This window comes from Pelodiscus sinensis, chromosome 3, assembly GCF_052426305.1.
Source record: "Pelodiscus sinensis isolate ZL-2025 chromosome 3, ASM5242630v1, whole genome shotgun sequence".
Classification (NCBI taxonomy): Eukaryota; Metazoa; Chordata; order Testudines; family Trionychidae; genus Pelodiscus; species Pelodiscus sinensis.
The window spans coordinates 23,083,714-23,092,204 of NC_143054.1; the positions used below are offsets into that span (position 1 = coordinate 23,083,714).

Consider the following 8,491-nt stretch of genomic DNA (forward strand, 5'->3'; position numbering starts at 1 on the left):
TCTTGCTGCTCTTGGCACATTCTTCCTTGTATGTACTACCGGCATGGAGACAGTCTACTTACGTGTTCTTAGGGACTGACCTGTCCCTTAGCGATAAAACATGCTGGATGTCTTCAGAGCACGGCAGTCAGCCACAGCAGCTTTTATGAAACATTCTTTCTTAACGCCTCGGTTCCCACGCGAGTTCTACTGATCTGCCTCAACTTGCCTTTGTTTTGATCTCTTAAAATGAAATTCTACTTTCGTCTCCTCTCCCTCCTTCTCACGTCTTCCTGGGAAATGGCTTGGATTGCACACCAGCTTTTATTATCTCCACCCACCTCCATTTTCACCTAGTCCTATTCCCAAGTAAATAGAAGTGCAGCACATCCACCGTGCAGCAATTTACCACATTCGAGGAGTGAGATGAGCGCGCTTACTCCAAAGCTCATATCTTGCATATGCACAAAAGGACGGTCCATTTAAGAGAAACATCTGTCACAAAAACCAAGAACATCAAGGAAGTAATCGCAAGGATCTCTAACAATTTGCTTTTTCTCAGTAGGTTTGATGACCTTGCAGGAATCTTCCTCTTAATTTTCGCCTGGGCTGTTTGCACAGGAAAACACAATGACCTTTTCTCTATTGCTTTTCAAATGTTCAGAAATGTCAAAGGCTTCGGGCTATCAGCAAAGCATGCCCAAACACAAATTAATAAACGAGCGATCAATGCCTGCTTCTGATATTGTTGGTATTTATATCCTAATCAATATAGCGTCCAGACTCATCTTAAAACAGATCAAGGCAGATTGTTGTGGATACAGTTTCCCTCCATTTGGTCAATAAAACACCACCACACACAAAGTATATACAAAAGGTAAAGAAATGTTACTCAACTTTGGTCGTTAGGATTATTTGTACGCGCTCAAAAGAGGCAGAGATGAACATATTGCTTTAAGCTTTTAAGTAGCAGCATATGGCACAGAAGCCTGCATCTATTTCCATCCCATGCAGTGCATCCACTTTCACTAGCAAACACCTCTGCCACTTTTCCTGGGCAAAAGAAATCTGCACCGACAGTTTGACAATTTACACCCTTCTTATTTTATCTTCCACTTCTGTCAGCAACACAACTTCGCCATCTGCATCAAGCGATGTATGTATGTAGGAAAAGGTTTCTATTTATAGTTTTGAAAATCATATGCAGTTATATTCCCCTCCCTTCCCACTGTTCTCCTCCTAAAGGACTTTAAAAAGTAATCCTAATCTTTAAATATTGTGTAGGCAAACACTTCGCAATTCGCTTTCTCTTTTCACCATCACAAAATGTTCGCCCCCTCATCCTTTATTGCTACCAAATAGCAGGATGATGCAAAGCCCTCAGCACTTTATTGTAGCCATGCATTTCGCCGCATCCATGCAGAAGACACATCGGTGCAAGAAATTCCAAACCCATTATGAACCCAAAATGAGCATCCGAGAGTAAAGGGAACACTTACACTTTGCGCTGTCTGCTGTCACCTGACGCAAAGGCTCAGACTCAAAAGGGTAGATTTTTATTTAGAGAGAGTATTTAATTCAGATCGGTGAATCGGTCCCTGCCTCTCTCGCTCTCTGCGGCTTAAATCCCCTTTAGAGAGCGCCTGCGAGCCCAGCAGCTGCTTCCACACGTTTCTCTGCTTTGCTCTGCACTGCAGATCGGGAATCCCAGAGAAAGTCAAGCCTTCCTTACTGGATGGAGCTGCCTGCGCACGCGCTGCGACTTCCCCGAGCCGACGGAGTGTCAGATTTTTTTTCCTCCAGAGATAAGAGCATGCGCATTCCCAACAACGAGGTCGCTGCCCTTGCTTCTGTTCCCACCTGCCAGCAGAGATCGGATCCATGAGCCAAACAGAGTGTGGGGGTAGGGGAAAGGAAAAGAACAAAAAGGTGTGTGTGGCGGGGGAGGAATTGAGAAGTAAAACAGGCAGAAAGAGTAAAGAAGCAAAAACAGGGTGAAGAGATCTGGAAAACGGAGAGAGACAAAAGGGGGGAGGAGCAATTACATTTAGAGAGGAAACAGCAGGAAAGCTAAAACAGTGAGGAGCGAGAAGAGAGGGATAAATGCGAAAAGACCAACAAAAATGAGGAGGACAAACGCAGGGGACAAAAACAGGGAGTGAAGCACAAATGTGTTGGGGAAGAGCAAACATTTAGGAGAGGGGCAAGTGACCAAAAGCACGGTGAAAAAATGGAAAGGAGAAAAAAAAAAGCAGGAGGAGGGTACTGGAAAGCATATCTGCAGAGGGGACAGAAGAACAGAAACAGGGAAGGCAGGTACTAACAAAGAGTCTTTTTCTTTTTTTTTTTTTTGTTTTGTTAGGAACATCACCTTTTCCAGCTTTCTGTAACTTACATTTTCCTTCGTCTTCAGGTTACCTTTACTAAGTTGTCAAATGCTTCACACCGTTAAGTTGCCCATTAATCAACATTGAAATGGGTGGAAAATATAGTCTGTTTTGTCCCTGAATTCTTTCAGTGGTGAGATAACTATATTGGGGCAATATGTTGCTTTGCACAAAAGTGCCCTCTTTTTCCATGTCTAGTATAGATATATAGATAATGTGTTTTATACTAGGGATGTAAGCGACTAGTTGACTAATCAACTATCGATAAGCATAAGCTTATCGGATAATCGACTAGTCCCTTCCTCCCCTTTCAGAGGCAGCCTATAGAGGCAGCAAGGGTGGAGGAGCAGGAGCCAGTGCTGGAAGAATCTTTTAAGATGGTTCCCCCCAGCACCGTCTCCGTGGGAGACAGGGGGTAGCGGGGAATCTGCTGATTTCCAGCTTGCATCCAGTCCCAGATGCTGTGCCTCTGCTTTTTAAATGTATTAAGAGCCGGCATAAATTAAATTAATATATTTAAAAAGCAGAGCTGCAATGGGGTTAGACTAATCTACTAGTTGATGGAAATTCCATCAACTAGTTCATAAATCATAGAACCATAGAACTGGAAGAGACCTCAGAAGGTCATCAAATCCAGCCCTCTGCTCTAGGCAGGACCAATTCCAACTAAATCAACCTGGCCAGGGCTTTGTCAAGCCGAGACTTAAACACCTCTAGGGACGGAGACTCCACTACTTCCCTAGGTAACCCATTCCAGTGCTTCACCACCCTCCTAGTGAAATAGTTTTTCCTAATATCCAACCTGGACCTCTCCCACCACAACTTGAGACCATTGCTCCTTGTTCTGCCATCTGTCACGACTGAGAACAGCCTCTCTCCATCCTCTTTGGAACCTCCCTTCAGGAAGTTGAAGGCTGCTATCAAATCCCCCCTCAGTCTTTGCTTCTGCAGACTAAACAGACCCAAATCTCTCAGCCTCTCCTCATAAGTCATATGCTCAAGCCCCCTAATCATTTTGGTTGCCCTCCGCTGGACCCTCTCCAATGCTTCCACATCCTTTTTGTAGTGCTGATTTCCAGCTTGCGTCCAGTCTCAGATGCTGTGCCTCTGCTCTTTCAATGTATTAAGAGCCGGCATTGATTAAACATTGATTAAACTAAATTTAACATCCCTATTTTAAACACAACCTAACATATTTTAACTGAAACATAAGAACAGCCATACTGAGTCAGACCAAAGTTCCATCTAGCCCAGTATTACTGTCCTCTGACAGTGGCCAATGCCAGGTGCTCCAGAAGGATTCAACAAAACAGGTAATCAAGAAGTGATCCTTCACCTGTCACCCATTCCCAGCTTCCTGCCCATTTTGGCTAATAGCCATTGATGCACCTGTCCTCTATGATTTATCTAGTTCTTTTTTGAATCCTGTTAAAGTCCTGGTCTTCATAACATCCTCTGGCAAAGAGTTCCACAGGTTTACTGTGTATTGCATGAAGAAATACTTCTGTTTGTTTTAAACCTGCTACCTATTAATTTCAAAAACAGTTTTGAACTAGACTTTGTGTAAAGGGTAGATTAGTCTAACCCCATTGCAGCTCTGCTTTTTAAATATATTTTCATAGATGAAAATGGCAAAACATCTGTTGACTTAAATATGTGAATAATTGTGGGGTTGAGAGCTGGCATGCAACTGTTTCAGTAACCAATAAGCTCACAGTTAACTGTTTAAATTGCAATACTAATACATCCCAGTGCTGATGTACACCAGAGTAATGAGAACTTTAATGAGTAGCATTGTAAAGTGCACTAACTGGACCATGTAGAGCCTGCTGGCATGGATTAAACTCACAACAGATAACTTTTTCTGGGTGCCACTAAGATGTACTGCCAATTGGATCTCAACACATTGGTGCATACTGGAATTCACACCCCTCTGCTGCACATTGCTGCACTATGTAGACATGCCTTTAGCAAATTTAAAACATGCGTTTTAAACTAAGGACTACAGTGATCAGAGTGGATCTATAGCAATGGTCCCCAACGCGGTGCTCGCGGGCACCATGGCACCCACCGGGGCATTAGTGCACGCCCACCGACAACCTGGGCCGGCCTGCCCAGGCGTGCGGCGCACGGGAGGCACCGGCCCCAGGCGCGCGGTGCACGGGAGGCGCCGGCCCCAGGCGCATGACATGCACCGGCGCCGGGTGCACGGCGCTCGGGCGGCCCCAGCCCCGGGGCACATGCGGGCGCGCGGTGCTCGAGCGGTGCCGGTGCTGGCCCCTGGTGCGCGGCTCGGGCGGCGGTGCCAGCTTCGGGCCCACGGCACAAGGCGCTTGGGCGGCCTCGGCCCCGGGCGCAAGGCGCTCGGGCGGCCCCAACCCCGGCCCTGGGGCACATGCCAGCGCCGGGTGCAAGGGCATCCCGTCCCCTGGCGTGCCCCTGTACGCGCGGCCCCGCCCCGGCGCATGAGTGGCCCCACCCCCCGGAAGCCTCTAACGGTTGGGGACCACTTATAGTAATTAGGCCAGGATCTGATTCAGAATTTCCATATTTAGCATAAATTAGAATTTCTCATAGAACAGGAATGTGTAGGGAGAGCAGCATAAATATAAGACCAGATGCATATTACTTATTTATCTTAGGATTTATATGACTCTGTTGAGTGGCAGCTGGCCTACAGAGGTGTCTCAAACTTACTCACTTGATTGAGTGGCCTACCAGCCACCAAGTACTATTATCCCAATTTTATAGATAGTATATAATCTCAGAAAGACAGAGTGATAAGATCACTGAGGACATTTGTGGTGGAGCAGCACACGGAACCTGTGTCTCTAGAGTCACAGGGTAATAGCTTCAGCACTAGACTCTCCTTTCTCACTTTTCACTTCAACATTCTTTCTAAACACAATATTGATAAATTATACTATTATATGACATCATTCACAAAAATTACTCATGTTTAGAATTGTTTACATCATGGCAGGGCCATCCCTAGAGGAATGCAGGCCCCAGGCAACCTCCCCACCATCCCAGAGCCTGCTCCCACCCTGCCTCTGCTTTACCCAGCCCCCACACCACCCCTTTCCCAAAGCCCCACCCTACTTGCCCCCTGCACTGCCTCTTTCCATCCCTGCTCCACCCTACCTCCACTCCACCCCTTCCCCAAGTCCCACTCGTTCTCAGCTCTGCCTCTTCCCACCCCTTATCCCTCCCACCCACATTGCAGCTCTTCCCTCAAACCCTCTCCCCCAAGCTATGTGACCCATGTGGAGGGCGGGAACTGGAATGACCCAGCCCACTCCTTTCCTCCAACTCAGCTTCTAGCTGCTTTGTTTGGGGTAGGGGAGTGGGCTAGGGACGGGCCATTTTGCTTTCTGCTGCTGCAGTGAAGCAGAGTGACCTCGCTGGGAGATGGCAGAGCAGAGCAGGCTGTGTCTGGTTTGCTCTGTTCCCATAGTTCCTGCTGCCAGTGGTAAATGGGGGGCTGGGCGCAACCTCTGCTGCCAACACCAGGCCTCCAGGAAATCCTCCACATCTCCTGGGCCCTGCATGGCCTCCACGGGGTGACTGTATCAAACCATCCAATGGACGGGACCACTTTGCTTCAGGGGTCCTCAAACTTCATTGCACCGTGACCCCTTTCTGACAAAAGAATTACTACCTGGCTCCAGGATGAGTTACTGAAGCCTGAGCCTGCCCAAGCCCCAATGCTCTGAGTGACGGGGCCAAAGCCAAAGTCCAAGCCCCACCACCCTGAGGAGGGGGCCTATAGTGAGTATCTAAACATCCAGGCTGAAACTTCCTGGGCTTTGGCCTTGAGTGGTGGGGCTCAGGCCTTGGCCTCAGATGCCAGAAAGTCTAGGCGAGATCTGGCAACCGTATTAAAATGGGTTCATGACCCACAGTTTGAGAACTGTTGGTTTAGATTCTCTAAGTAAGATGTAAAATCTAATACATTAAACGGTTATGACTTTAAACAGCTGAAACAGAATTGTCTCTTCATTTGGAAGAAAGTAGTTTTTCCTGATTGTCAAAAAAAGAGGACTGGTGTCAGAAGCCATATCTGCTGACACAGAAGTGTGTCAGAAATTGCGTTCCCCTCATCTATCCAATGTACTGCACCAGAAGATGTAACATCTGACATTGTTCTCTAGCCTCTGTAACAAATTGCACCCCCTTCACCAATGCTGGGAGCAGGTGAGGAGATTCAATTTCTGGCACAGCTCTCTTATTACCATTATTATTACAGTAGCACATAGGTCAGTAAAAGGCCCCTTTATGCTAGGCACTGTACACACATACAATAACAGGCAATCTCTGCCCTCTATTAGCTGTGAGAAATTGTACCTTTGGATTTTGAATTTTTTTGAAGGAGGAGAAAAATAAAAGGTGTTTGATGTCAGAATGCTCAAAGGAGCCAAGTCTGATAGGAATACATGCTTCTACCTTCCCCTCCTCCCCACTTCAACACACAGAGCAACTGCAAGGAACAGAGACTTCAGCCATTAAGAGCTAAATTCATGAGTTTTCCAAGAGGATCTTTAGGGAGTCAGTCACTCAGCTGGTAGCTTGTAGTTAATGAGCTGTTTTGCTTTGTTTTGTTTTTACTGAATCCTCCTGTTTTAACAGACCCATATAATTGCAAAGCACTTTAAAGTGGTTGCATTTCCAGCTCAGTTATGTATTGAGCATTGGCAAGCCCATCTGCACAGATGTACTGTATAGGAAGTAATAACATTAAATATAGCTAGAAGGAATATGTGTATTTCCTAATATTCTCAAATGCATGTGATGCAGTCTTAATAGTGATTTTCCTTACTTTTACTCCTTTGGCCCCTCTTCCTTGGCAGCAGTTTTTAAGCACAAGATTTACTTACCTGTTGTGCAGCAAATTGAAAGCAGCAATGTAACTATGCAGATTTCTAGGAAAAGGCTGCTTCTGGGCTTTTTGACTAACCAAGCCTGCTGCACACTTCAAGGGGGTGAAACCATTGATGCTGTGGGGAAAGGGAGGCGTGTGTGACCAGTATTATCAATTTGATTACATATAATTGAATCAAGAATCAACACAAATTGCATTTGATTACATAATTAAATTTTACATACATCTGTGTATTTATTATTACACACACATAATTATGAAATCTTCAAATCCCTCCTAAGGATTTGCTTTTTTCTCAATGACCATAAGAACTGAGGAAAAATAAATAAAATTAATACTAATCATCTAAATTCTTCCCACTTAGGCTCTATTCTCAGCAGCTTTACCCTATCCTTGTTGCATAGCTTTGGTCAGGTCACATAAGCTTTCTATGTTTGAGTTTTCCTGTCAGTAAGTTAGGATAATAATACTTAACCTATTACATTTTTTCTGATGCCATGGAGAAACCAATTACTTTCACTTGATGAACACTCACTATGCCTGAGAATTATGTGCAAATAGAGCAAGAAGTTCTGTCTTTGGAATTTGAAAGTTCCATACCTTGCTGTATAGTGGACATTTTACCTTGCTGATGGATCATCAATTTCAGCTCATTCCTATACTATTCAATTCCTTAAAGGGGCTCAGCATGACAATGCCGATGGGCTGTTGTGCCTGGCATGCCCAAGCTCCAGTCAACCAAACAGACTTGGATGAAGTGTTTTATCTCAATTTGATAGATAGGTTACCCATTACTAACAAAGATATCAACAAAGAAACTGCTAAGCATGATGCACTTTCTCTTGTGGAAGGAATGGCACTACAAGGTATAATGTTGGATCATAAGAACCCCCAGTTTACAGAGTTTGTGTTTTACATCTACGTTAATTATCTGCAAATCAAGGTAGCATCTTATGAGGAATGCAAGTTATCATTCCAAAATCACTTCAAGTCTCAGGTTTTAGAAGCTTAAGAAGGCCATTTTGTCATTGGATGAAGGCCATAGCCTAGAGATCTGGGGCCAGGGATAGACAAAAACATTGAGAGGAAGGCAAAGTGCTGTACTAAACACTGCACACGAGTGGTATGGCAATGCCACAGCAAACAAATAACCTGCATTTCACAGAAGGATACACAAAAAATTCAAAACAATTTCGGCTGACCCTTTAGAGGTCTGTGATTAATGCAGACACTGAAGATAGAT

The 8,491-nt window shown here is 45.1% G+C and overlaps 1 protein-coding gene across 5 annotated transcripts in view; it reads right to left on the minus strand.

Annotated features, from left to right (window-relative positions):
- Positions 1 to 7,261, minus strand: part of VSNL1 (visinin like 1) — a 136,828-nt gene extending 129,567 nt beyond the window's left edge. For 2 of the 5 annotated variants that reach the window (XM_006137588.5, XM_089777042.1), the window contains exon 1: positions 1,479 to 1,839. The gene's annotated coding sequence lies outside the window, so the exon portion shown is untranslated. Of the gene's footprint in view, positions 1 to 62; positions 245 to 1,478; positions 1,840 to 7,243 lie in introns of those variants that run through there. The other 3 variants (XM_006137590.5, XM_025178743.3, XM_075923455.2) reach the window with 3 other exon arrangements.
- Between the last annotated feature and the right edge of the window lie 1,230 nt (positions 7,262 to 8,491).